Source organism: Anoplopoma fimbria, chromosome 18, assembly GCF_027596085.1.
Source record: "Anoplopoma fimbria isolate UVic2021 breed Golden Eagle Sablefish chromosome 18, Afim_UVic_2022, whole genome shotgun sequence".
Taxonomy (NCBI): Eukaryota; Metazoa; Chordata; class Actinopteri; order Perciformes; family Anoplopomatidae; genus Anoplopoma; species Anoplopoma fimbria.
This window is the reverse complement of record NC_072466.1, coordinates 13,256,610-13,268,587: the sequence shown is the minus strand read 5'-3', so window position 1 is coordinate 13,268,587 and position 11,978 is coordinate 13,256,610.

Sequence of the window (11,978 nt, the reverse complement as noted above, 5' to 3'; positions counted from 1 at the left end):
CATGCAAAAAGTGCTTAAATCAGTGAACTAAGTTACAAAAATTACAAATAGAGGCGCGCGAACAAGCACTGACAACTATACGCGCCGGCCGTGATTACGTCATAGTCTAGCTTTACTACTGCGAGTATAAACTAAGCTTTAGGCATAAACTGTAACCCCTCCCAAACAACACACACACACACACACACACACACACACACACACACACACACACACACACACACACACACACACACACACACACATACAAAACAAACTCTACTCTATTAAATATGGATGTATATAATGGCTTGGATACGGAGTGTATATATATATATATATATATATATATATATATATATATATATATATATATATATATATATATATATATCATAGATACAAGCTTGGATATGGAGTTTTGCATATGGTAGGTCAACAAACATCATACCCTTTTCAGTTGCAAGTTGGAAAACATTTGTATTTGTTAGTTATCTGGAGTGGGTGACTGAATACAAAAGAATGACATATTTTAGGAAAAGCTGTAGAAAAATGTGACTTAAAAACAGCCACATTCCAGACGTGCCAGCCAAAAGGATGTTACATGCAGTATGCTAACAAAAGAATGAATGACAACCGTGAAATGCTAACTCGGCATATAACTATCATGAGTCACAGTAGTTATGCGACATAAACTCGGTCTGAATCTGACTTTTAATAAATGTGCTGATTGAGGATGCTGAGACTACAAGTGTGATTTTAATGAATGAGTTATATTTTAGTTATAACTCTTTTTATGTATTCCTTTTCATGTATTCCCTGTCTTTCCGTGAGATGTTTTGTTATATCTCATGGTTCATGTGTCGTATTGCGAAAACTTTCTCATGAATTGACTTGAACAGCGCAAACAAAAATTCCATGTCCCGTTCTAATTCATGGTTTCAGATGAAGCTTGAGGGGTCGTTGTGAGCTATAAAGTCAATTTGATCAATCAACCAACCACTTTTTTAAATGAGAACAGCCTCCATCTGTGGAAGTGCCTGCTGATGTTTAGCACACACACGTACCTCAGGCTAGCCTGAACCTTCATAGTCAACAGAGTGTAAAAAAGGCAGAATTACAAAAACGGCACTTTGCTGTCATTTCTTCAGAAAGTGTTCTGTGTTTTCAAACTTGATTCTGCCTCTGGGCTCTGCTGTGGCCTTTATTAATAGATTAAAAGACCAAAAATTAATTGAGAATTAGCAATTCATCAAAAAGTTATTGGCCGTTTGTTCTCGTCAAACTGGGTCTTAAACCATCCAGGCTTTGGGCTCCTATTTCAGCAATCCTATTTTTTCAGCCCAGAGAGGGAGTCCGTGGAAATACACTGTTGCCCGCTACTGTAGTTCTTTTTGAGGCTTATAATGTCCTTTGACAGAGGAGGAGCCCCATTTAGCTGCCTCCTACATGACACGCAATTTAGTTTTTGCTAATTATAGGGTACAGTGGTCATAAATTATTCTCTGCTCTTTAGCTCTACCTCACCCCCTCTCTTCCTTCATACACAGGCAGAAACACACACTAACCACAAACAAAGTTACCCATCTGCTGATTTTCACACTGAGGCTGAATGTCTCACACAATGGGATGCCAAACGTGGACTTTGGGGAGGGGGCAGAACAGCTGAGAGAAGGCAAGAAGCGGAGAGCAGGCGAAGAAACAAGAGCAGGGAAAATCCCGCAATTTATCTCTCCCCTGCTGTGAAAAGCCATTCATAAACACTCAAGCCTTCACTCTGGCTCACAGAGTCACAGGTTTCATGAGACTCCAGTGCCTCGGCATTACACAAGCAACGCTTACATTTATCACAACAGCAAAAGATGGAAACGTGAAATGCATCTTGACAGGAGAGGGAGAGTAGGAGTCAGAAAAGGCCGCACAAAAGTAGCCCACTAACAGCAGAACATGCTGGTTTTCCAATTATAATAACGAGACATTCACACAGCTGTGATATTCGGTTTGAATGCAGAAGGAAGGTACTTTTGAATTCTGAGGCTGAGTGTCCATATAGCAGACTGCTGCAAAGACTACCATTTACAATTGGCTGAATAGAAATCCTTATGTTTAGAACATGTTAAACATATATTCATTATGATATCGTCTTGAAAGGTTGAATGATGGGAAATCACAAAAAAACTCTCCTGTATTAGATGTGTTCCTATCTGCCAAGGATCACACGTTGGATCCATATTGGACAACTCTGCATGTGATGATTTACATCCAGTGCCAATGCAGGAAGTACTGTGCCCTTAATCTAGCAAGGCGGGAGGTAAAGTTGTGGACTACAGGCGAGCTGGTTGCTGAATAATTGTGTCAAGCTTTCTTGCAGGAGACCAGAGTTTATTTCCTTCCACAGACATTTGCTTTTACAAATGTAACCACAGTCCTTATAGCCTCTCTTTCTACATTAACCCAGCCCCAACAATACCTTGACCAGAGTTTATTTTTCATAACTTAACTTACTGTGGTTGCCATATTTTAGAGCAAGAATAAGAAAAATGTAGGGTTTGGACATAAGAATTCTCATCGATCCTACCCCAAGGTTTTTCTGAATGTCTCAATATCGACCTCCTTGTCTTGCAGTAGGGTTTGAGGCATCTAGCTTGTGAACAAATATCCCCTGTATTATATTTCACTTTTTTGAAAAGACATAAAAAAACGTTAAACTGCGTGTCATTTTGGCTATTTAGGAAAACTCAAACAGGCATCAAAAAACCCTGGTGGCATTAATTGCAAGCTAGTTGTATGTTTGCAGATAGTTTGTTTGGATCTGTTTGTATTATGTAGTTATCCCTCGCCTGGACTAAGATGACTCATGTGTCAGGAACGAGTTGGAGATTAAGCAGTAGAGGAAAGATTTTTCCTAAAATGCTTAAGAAAGGTGCTGCCTAACTGTAAAGCTGCACTGTGTAATGTGAGTGACAAACACAAATAATGAAAATACTCTGTTATCATTCTTCTCTCTTCTTCCCCCATCTCTATGTCTGGTCATAAATGCTGTGTATCCACGAGGGGGGAATGCTCCAATTCTCTCATTTCTCTCCTTGAGTGAGCTCACAGATATCCCTCCTTCCATCTCTGCTCCTGTCTCCCTCTCTGCCTCCATATCGTTGTTGTCCTGATTTGTCCCTTCTATCACACAGTCTGTTGGACCTGCGCTAAGGGGATTCGACTCTGCCCTCCTCACCCCACACAGAGCTAACAATATTCTCCCTTCTCCCTATTACGCTGAGCATTCACGGTGCTCACCGCCCTCAAGGTCATCCATTCAAGGCTAAGCTCACGATATTCATGTGCACAAAGCAAGAGAGGACGAGCGAATGCTTGAAAAAAAAAAATTGAACCTCCACAACATCCAATTTTTTTTTAATGACTTAAAACAGTAATGCACAGAGGACACTGAGGAGCTGACCAGCATGGTATGTTTAACAGAGCATGTTAAAACCAAATTCCTCTGTTGCTAAGGCGATCTATATCCTGACGGAAACTGGGATGCAAGATTGAAAAACAGGGCTGTAATGAAGACCTGGCTCCCTGGAGAAGAAATACTCGTGGCCAGTGTCACAGACATGGATTAAGCCTGGTCCTAGACTAATTTGCCTTTTCAGCAGATGTCTCTGTTGAGAAATCTCTTTAGTTGGAGACTATCTTTAACTGGCCCCCCGTGTCTCACTACTGAACTTTCTTGGCTCTTCTCTCTCTTTCCAAAAGCCTTGGACCAACATGGACTCGCTTCATGCACTTTCTCCCCCCCCCTCTACCTCTGTCGCGGACTCTAGATTTAAGACCTTAGCAGATAGCACAAGACGTACGGCTCTGGCTTATTCATCATGTTAAATATCCCTTAGCCTTCCGCTCTCCCGGTGTAGATTATTCAAATGACGGCTCCCTCATATTTGGAATTAGGCCGTAGACATATCTGCTCATAAATTGTCTCGATCCGACAACACACTCCAGCTGCAAAGAGCCTGCGTGATGTATGCCCTTGTGTGTTATAATGCACTATTACTCCATTTTGAACATGCTAGTGGGTGCTGCGCCTGTGTCAGCCGCCCAGATTAGACTCATAAAACTTTGGTGCTCAGATGATGTGACATTTTGCCCGGGCTGTAAAATCTCAGCAGCCTGATTATACTTTCACACTGTAAATTCAAACCCCGGAGAAAGAGCACTGAGTCAGGCCTGTGCATGCTAATGATATGTCCAAGGTGTGCACATACAGTAGGAGGAGGGTGCGTCTATTCTCGTCTGTATGTGCATTCATCCCATTAACGTTAACACATCCTCTGGTGATGTCTGCCGGTGTGTTTTCATTTATACACGCACCATTTGCAAAAGCTCACAAGATGCATATGGGCCTCTTAACTCCCCGCATGAGTGCATTCAGCCATGACTGAACATGCGTGTGCACTATAGACTATAGTGTTTGCATGACTGTGTATTTGCCTCTCAGTCCCACATGCGTGCTAAAAACTGTGCATGAATATTCATCATGCTCACTCGTACTGTACGTGTGTTTGTGTCAGTATCTCCCCAATCCATCGGGTGGGGTGGCGGCGGGTTGCACAAGGGAAGGGAAAGGGACAATGAATGACATTGACAGGCAACGTGCTGTAGAACGTCTCCCCGTTCCAGGGACACTGAGCTGATCGCTGATAGCAGATGTGTGTCTAATTGCGGAGGGGTTGGGCGCCCTGGTTACGTCTCTGTCTCCTCTCTCTCTCTCTCTCTCTCTCTCTCTCTCTCTCTCTCTCTCTCTCTCTCTCTGCCTGCCAGGAAGCTAAGCCCCCTCCGGAGCCCCCAATCACAGCTTCTAATTAGAGGCCTTATCTCTGTCAATCACTGTGCCTTTCGCTCTCCTCTGTGGCCCGTCGCACCGATAACAGGGTAACAGGGCCGGCCAGGGCGGCGCGGTGGTCACAGAGGACAACAAACTGAGATAGACAGGGAGGCGAGGGAGAAATGCTAAAGGGAGCCGACGGAGGGAGATCTGGAGAGGGAAGATCAAAGAGGTGTGTGTTTGAATGCCTCTGATTGTGCGCTCAAGTTTGAATGCACTGTGCTTGTTGTTGTGTGTGTTGTTGTGTGAAAGTGGAGTATAAGAAAACATTTCTTCGTCTGATTCATCCATATAGAGTCACTAAGCTAAGCAGTTGGAGGTTAAGGGATTTTCTCAATGGATGTGGTTATACTAGCTAAGCGTAAACCTTGCTCTTCATAAATGTAATTATTTACAATAAAGCAGCTATTCATCAATAGTGCGTGATGTCATGTACAGTATCTCCCAACCCCCATAGAAAAGCCGTGGGAATATAGGGCTATGCTCCATCGGAAGAAATTTTGTACATTTTAAGATTAAATGCATCAATCTAGTTCCTGTGAATAATTTTGTGCTCTAGCAGGGGTTAACTGTAACTGGTACATTTAGGCTAATCAAGCACTGTACTTTTTCATAATATGCTACTTTATATGTTGCTCAAAAAGATTAATGAAACACTTAAACCACACATCGGATCTCGATGAACGAAATATTAAAAAAATATATTTTTTGATACATTGATATCTTGATTGTTTAATTCTTCAAGAAATAAATCATAAACCTATTGAGGGCTGGATTCAAAATCAGACCGGCTATCGAAATGGCGTCTGATCCAACTTAACTGTGGCTCACTAGTGTGGATGGCTCCAATGTTCCTGTATGCATAGACTTGGTGCTAAACTGTGATGATTAAGTGTCCCCTTCATTTTTTTGAGCAGGGTCATTCTCCTCAACTACACCTCAGAGGAAAATATTGCACTTTTATCTTCACTACATTTATTTGACAATATTCATAGTTCGGCTGCTTTGCAGGTTCAGATTCTTAATACAAAGTTATAAACAATTAACACACTTTTGTGTTATTAAATAGTTAACAGCCTAATTATTAAGACCTTTACAAGCTGCAACATTAAAGTGATGAACACATTAATGCATGGATAATTACAATCCTGTTCTGTAGGTATATGTTGATGCTCATACTTTTTGACTTTTACTTGGATGACATTTTGAATGAATAAGTTTTACCTGTAAATATTATTATTTTTACACTGTGCTTCAGTAAATATTTTCATCGTAAACATATTGGTTGTATACATATGAATGGTGATGATGCGGCAAAAAATTCAAACTAGCAAAGCATGGTAAACGAGAAGAGGGGTTGGTTGCAAGTAGGTTGGGTGGTTTGCCGACATGGAGCACTAAGTCCACGGCCTGGATAATATTATCTGAATATAAGCATTACTAAAGATTTGTCCATGGTTTTTATCCGTCGGCCATCTTATGTTTAAACTGTGTTCGTGCTCATTTTCTGCAGTTGGTTTCATTGATTACATTATGAGTTCTTCTCAACCACACTGCTGTTCACCTGAATGAAGATTGAGACTAGAACTTTTATCTCCTGTATACTTATGACATAGTAAAATGAGATAACTGTTAAATAAGATAATCACAATGCCAAAAGGTATGTGAACATAAAACCTGGACAGAGGAAGGTGAGTTGAGGTTAAGTAGAAGAGATTGGAACAAAAGGACAGATGTGTGGCGATGAAGCTTAAGTGTGGGATAAGAAGGAAGATTAGGCCAGAGGTGAAAAGGGCTAGAACATTTCCAGAGAGAGTGAAAGAGAGAGTAGAGAGAAAGAGGGATCCTCTCCCTCTCCCCATCTCAATGTCTCTCCATGCAGGTTCTGTCTGGGCACCCTTTCAAAATCAATTTAAGAAATTACCATTCAGCCAGTGTTCCGTCATTAGGATTTTATAATTTCATCTTCCTCCTCCAGTGCCTTTATCCCAGAGCCCCTCAGTTCATCTCTGCAGCACAACCCCGGTGAATAATTAACCGCGGCCGTGAGCAGAAAGACGATGAGCGACACAAGCGTTCTATCATTCACACACAGCTGCGCACCTTCTTCTTCGGCGGCTCCATGCTTTTAAATCTCTCTACGGTTTTTACTTAAATCTGACATACCATGTCTCTCGCTAGCACGCTAACATGCCACCACTTTGAGACACAAACACAAGTCCTTACACACGAGCTCATGCAGCGAATATGTCTCACACACGCACTCACATCCACCTTATCATCTGCACACACACTTGCTTACTGTCTGTCTCCTCTGCCCTTCCCTCTATTCCTTGAATTCCCATTTTAGCTGAGGAGGCAGAGCCAGGGTGGTGCAGGAGGGTTTTGGGATGGGGCTGTGGGTAGGGTGAGGGTGTAAAAACCAGCACCTTGACCTCTAATATCCCTATGTGATACAGAAAGTTGGCAAGCCTTGCCATGAATACGAGTCGAAGTAGGCATGCTGGGAGGCGGTGGAGGCAGAGCCCTCATCTGACCTCTCTCGTCTGCAGTGTAAAGCTCAATAAGCCACAGTGAGAGTGAAAGGGTGCGGGAGCTGTTGGAGGTGGGTACTGGTTAGAGGTACACCAGGTGTGGGTCTTAACCGGGGCTAAGCCTTAAGACCCGATACGTGCGAACATATTTCAGGACAATTAATAGGAAGGCTCAATAGCATCCTCTGTAGTCCAGCTATATCCAGATCTCAGAGGCCAAATTACTCTTTGTTCAGCAAAGGTATTTATTCCGGTGCCATTTGGTAAATAGGCCTGTGGTGCGTAATATTCTGCAGCAAATATATTACATTATGTTCTGCTAACACAGGTCCAGCTGGCAATGTTTGCTAATGTTGTTTGATGGAGATGTTTTCACCTCAATATAAAATAGAGGGATTCACCAACTCAAGTTGTTAATAGTTTATTATTTTATTTTTTACCATGGCATCGAATTGGGCATTAAGCATCGTGGTATTGGTATTGACTACAAAATGTCTGGTATGGTGACATCCCTCCGAGCAGCTCGTGGCTCTAGGGATGACAATGTTAGTTGTTCAGTCACCATCACCAGGTGAGGACTTTGAAGGAGGCCCAGTCATCCTGGCTGATCCTAGTCACCCTCTGTCTGTGTGACTCAAGTTGCTGTGATCTGGCTGCAGATACGATCGGCCAAGCTGCAGGACAGATAGACTTAAAAATAAATCTGTCCCTGCTGCCATTGGTCTTTCAAATAACTCACTGTGATCTTCCTATTGTATTTATTGTTTATTGTTTGTTTGATTGCTATGTAGTTAGTGCTGAACAATATTATTATGTGATGAATTTGGATTGCCATTTAATTTTGACAACAAGGCATAATTGTAATTTATCACAATATCTCAACATCTGCAAACTGAATTGGAACAAATAGTGGTGCAGCTATTCATTGTCCCCAGAGGATGGATCCTAATATCTTTGCTGATCCCCAATACTTTTCTTCTTGCGCAGTGACGAGGTCAACATTTATGGTTCGGAAGAAAATGTTTTGACAAATGTTTGATGGATTGGCATGCATTGCATTTTCTATTAACTTTTTGGTGAACTTTTCTTCTCGGGTAATCAAAAGGGCAAAATGTGAATGTGTTCAATACTTTGGTTTATACTGTATATCTAATAGTCCTGACAATGAGCATCCCAGCCTCACAGATGCAAATATGCAAAGCGCAAATATTGTTACACTTGCAGGTGTAATGTTTTTAAAGGTAACAAGAAATATTTTTTATCCAGAACTGCTTCTGTTTATCTATCATTTTATGATAGATAAACTGAATCAGTTCTGGCTGGCTCCACAACCTCTGGAAAAGCTACTAACTGATTGGTTGCTGTCTCTGTCTGGAGTCAGAACATTGCAGAAAAGGGAGACGTGCCAAACAAATACTGTTCCAAAGGATGCAATCTGGGAACAAATCAGTCAGGAGTTGCTGGCAGATGCGTATTCAAATCACAACTCTAAGTTCTGATAGTAAGATGTAGGAAATCAAAAGTAATTCATAATAAGTTACTTATTAAACATAAGTGTGACATATTCGCTATCCAGTTGGCATATTTCCTGTGAGTTGTTATGGGCAACACTTAAGAGGAAAGAAACAATTTGGCTCCATCGTCACCCCCTCCACCCAGGTCCGCAACCTCGGAATCATCCTCGACCCCACCCTCTCTTTCCTACCCCATGCCAACCACATCACCAAAACTGCCTTCTTTCACCTCAGGAACATTGCACGCCTCCGGCCCTCCCTGTCCTCTGCCACCACCGAAATTCTCATCCATGCCCTCATAACCTCCAGACTTGACTACTGCAACAGCATCCTCTATGGCTCTCCCAACAAAATCCTCAACAAACTCCAATATGTTCAGAACTCTGCCGCTCGACTGCTCACCTCCACCCGCCGCTACGAACACATCACCCCGGTCCTACGCAACCTCCACTGGCTCCCGGTCAAATACAGGATAGACTTTAAAATATTACTCACCACCTACAAATCAGGACCAAGCGCCGGACCTGGGGTGACAGGGCCTTCTCAGTTGCTGCACCCTCCCTCTGGAACGCCCTCCCCATCCACATCCGTCAGGCTCCCACCCTATCATCATTCAAACAAGCCCTCAAAACCCACCTCTTCAAACTCGCCTTCACCTGCTAACCCCTGCTCCCTTTCCCTCCCCTACCCTCCACTACATCACTACATGAGAAAAGTTTGCTTTTTTGTTTTGTTTGCTCCTTTGTGTTCTTTTTTTGTTTTGTTTGTCTTCTCCCTATGTAAAGCGTCTTTGGGTATCTAGAAAAGCGCTATATAAAATTAAAGTATTATTATTATTATTAATTTGCAGGCAGAGAAATGTGTTATATATTTATTTGTCTGGATATTTAGCTGCCATAATTTTTTGCTTGAAAACAGGATAAGCCTTGGTGAGGTGGCATGTGGAGATGAATGTGTGGGTTTAGGGTGACGATGCCAGTCTGACTGAACGCCCTGCTCTCATATCATGTACAGTGTACTTAATCAACACTAGTTACAGTCACGTTAGGCCTGTAGGAAAAAACGTTGGACACATTTGTTTTGACTGCCGCAAAATAGGTGGAATTTACAGATTGGAAGTGGCGAGCTATCTTTCTTAATAATGCACATTCCCCAAAGTGTTGACTAATTGGAACCATTAAAATCTTGACACCGGTGGTTAATTTGTTTCCTTGTGTTTTATAGCGATCATTTGTCCCATCGGAAAGCTCTGATGAAACATGAGGTGATTACACCAGCAAGTGGAGTGCAGCTGGAGTTGGAGCCGGGTTGAGCGAGGCACAGGTCAGCATCTCACACTTCCCAAAACCCAGAATGTCAACGTTTGCTGCCGTTTTTTGCCACATGGAAATAGAGTGACCGTATCGTCGTTGCGAACAAGACCTTTTTAAACACTCTGAGACCGAAATTGTAGAATTGTCAGGCTGACCTTTTCTGTGAAATCCTTGAGGAGAACACAGTGAAATATCTTAATTAGAAAGAGATGGAGTTGCTAAGAACACACATTGATCAGGCAGAAACCACAGCTGTGGAGACAGGGTTGTAAAGAGGGAGAGGAACATAATGCAGGGCTTTTGTCAGACAATAACCATGAGTCATGTTAGTCTGCTCTGGAATGAAGAAGGGGGTGGCTATCTGTGCAAACTAGTAATAAAGACGCAGAAGACTCCAAGGCCACTGGATGAGAAAACTCGCTCTTGAGATATTAACAGAATTTCAATTAATTTAACTAAATATATTCAGTTTAAACTTCAAGCACAAATCTTCCAACAAAATAAACACTTAGTTTCATCTCAACAAGAAAACCTGTAAAATGTTATGCGATGCAACACAACAGGTACATCAAGATAATAATGTTGTGTTGAACTAAACTGCTTTATATTGAGAGTTGTTTTTTATGTATTGCCGACTCCATCTCTTTCACGTTTTACAAAAACGACCAAAGACAAAATTGTGTGCCTCAATAATTTTTTACAATTAAATGAGGAAGAAATCCCATCAGAGGGTGGCAGTTTCCTAGCGCTGTATGGTCCAACTTCCTGGACATTGAGAAAGATGGCCTTCACAATTTCTTCAACTCGCCAAGCTGTATCCATCATGCAACACTCTGCCGAAACTCCTGAGCTCCATAGAAAATGAATAGGATCCATCTTCATATACATCATCACATCTAGTGCATCTCCACCTTAACCAGGGAATGTTTTAAATGTTTGCTCATGAAAGGACTGAACGATTGATTAAAAAACAAGTAGCTAATCATTTTCATTCTGTTGACTGACTAACTGCAAAACTGATTTAAAGTTTCGGCTCCTAAGTGCATAATGATTTTTTTCTCTTCAATCAGTCTTTCAATCAGTCATCTGATCTTTATTTACGTTTTCTTTTCATTTTGTTTTACCATTGCCAGGTGTTTCTTATTGTTTTTAATACTTTTTAATGCATTTTCTCTTCTACCTGCACTTTAATGCCTTTTTCACTTCTGTATTTTATGGCTCTGTAAATACACACACTGTAAACCTAACTCCCTCGGAGTCCTTCTAGGAATTGTTAGTGTTGTGCTCCACCCATTGAGCTAAAGTATACAGACTCACAGGTTCCCCAGTGCTGTCAAGAGGGCAGGCATGTCGCTAGTAGCTTGTCACGGCTATTGACAGAGACCTTGTAAAACTCAGTGAGTCCAGTGAAGCAAAGAACCAGTCAACCTTCGATTCACCTCCTTGACTCCTGTTGACTGGCTCTGATATAAACAGAGAGCCGGAGCACAGCCCTTGTGCGACCAATACAATATGCTGTCTCTCTTGTGCTGTGATGCAACTCAGCCCATCGTCCAAAATCCTGCCTGCACTTTGGATTTCAGTCAACTTGCATCACTGTGATTGACTGCTCAGATGGGTATGTGAGCATTTGATTTCCGTTACACTTTAATTATTGGTGAGATATTAAGAGCTATATAAGAGATATTATTTGGCCTGACAGCATTCAGAGAAAAAAAACACAACTTGAGGACCCAGATGCTGCTGGTTTCATCAG